This window comes from Bison bison, unplaced genomic scaffold (genome assembly GCF_000754665.1).
Source record: "Bison bison bison isolate TAMUID 2011002044 unplaced genomic scaffold, Bison_UMD1.0 scf7180017864112, whole genome shotgun sequence".
Taxonomy (NCBI): Eukaryota; Metazoa; Chordata; class Mammalia; order Artiodactyla; family Bovidae; genus Bison; species Bison bison.
This window is the reverse complement of record NW_011494684.1, coordinates 389,633-391,253: the sequence shown is the minus strand read 5'-3', so window position 1 is coordinate 391,253 and position 1,621 is coordinate 389,633. Positions and strand designations below refer to the sequence as shown.

At 31.6% G+C, this 1,621-nt stretch overlaps 1 protein-coding gene across 1 annotated transcript in view; it reads right to left on the bottom strand.

Moving 5' to 3' along the window:
* Positions 1 to 1,621, bottom strand: part of PRKCDBP (protein kinase C, delta binding protein) — a 4,956-nt gene that overhangs the window by 1,557 nt on the left and 1,778 nt on the right. The gene's annotated exons all lie outside the window — the stretch shown is intronic.

The following is a 1,621-nucleotide window of genomic DNA, read 5'->3' as shown; positions in this document are numbered from 1 at the left end:
CCTGATTCAGTCTTGGGAGATTGTCCATTTCTTCTGGGTTGTCTATTTCATTGACATATAGTTGTTCATAGTAGTCTCTTATGATCCTTTGTATTTCTGTGATGGCAGTTTTAACTTCTTTTTCATTTCTGATTTTCTTGACTTGGGCCACCTCTCTTTTTTTCTCTAGTCTGGCTAAAGGTTTAGCCATTTTGTTCACCTTTTCAAAAAATGAGCTCTTAGTTTCATTGATCTTTTCTACTTTTTTCATCTCTAATTTATTTCTGCTCTGATCCTTATGATTTCTTCTAATAAATTTAGATTTTGTTATTTTCTTTCTAGTTTTGTTGTTTGAGATTTTTCCAGTTTCCTGTGATAAGCTTGTATCCCTATAAACTTCACTCTTAGAACTGCTTTTGTTGCAGCCTATAAATTTGGGAGCATAGTGTTTTCATTTTAGCTTGTCTTCATGTATTTTTTAAATTCCTTTTTTATTTTTTTCAGTGGTCAATTTGTTGTTTAGCAGTATATTGTTTAGTCTCCACGTGTTTGTCTTTTTTGTGTTTTTTCCCCTAGTAGTTGATGTTTAGTGGTCAGTTTTCTTAAATTTACTGAGTGAGGCTTCTTTTTTGGCCTACCATGTGATTTGTTCTGGAGGATGTTACACGTGCACTGCTGCTTTTGGATGCATTGTTTTATATATATGTATATATGTCCATCTGATCTTATGTGTCATTTAAGGCCAGCGTTTCCTTATTGATTTTCTGTCTGGATCATCTATCCATAAGTATGGTGTTGAAGTCCCCTACTAATATTGTGTTACTGTCAATTTCTCCATTTGTTTCTGTTAATATTTGCTTTATACATGCTTCTATGTATAAAGCGTCTATGTATGTATATGTATGTATATGTGCTTCTATGTTGGGTACAAACATTTATAATTTGTATATTTTCTTATGGAATTGATCCATTGATTATTATGTAATGTCCTTCTTTGTCTTTTGCAACAGTCTTGTTTTAAAGTCTGTTTTGTCTGATATAAGTATTGCTACCCCAGCTTTGTTTTGATTTCTATTTGCATGGAATATCTTTTTCTGTCCACTTATTTTCAATCTGTATCTTTAAATCTGAAGTATATTTTAGGCAGCATATATACATGTCTTGCTTTTGTATCCATTTAGCCATTCTAAGTCTTTTGATTGGAGCATTTTTCTGTTACATTTATAGTAATGTATTGATATGTATGTTCTTATTGCCATTTTATTAATCATCAGTTCTTTTCTACTCCTTTCTTCTTTTGTTCTCTTGTGATTTGATGATTGTCTTTAGTGATATGCTTTGATTCATTTCTCTTGTGTGTGTGTGTATCTATTATAAATTTTTGGCTTGTGGTCACCGTAAGATTAAAGTATACCAATCTATATCATTGCTGATTTCTTAATTTCAAACACACTTTAATAATGCTTCATTTGCACTCTCCTCCCTTCACAATTATTATTTTTGATATCATATTTTATATAAAATTGTTTTGTGTATTTCTTAACTGCTTATTGTGGATATGACCAATGCATTCTCTTGGCAAAACTCTGTTAGCCTTTGCCCTGCTTCATTTTGTACTCCAAAGCCAAACTTGCCTGTTACT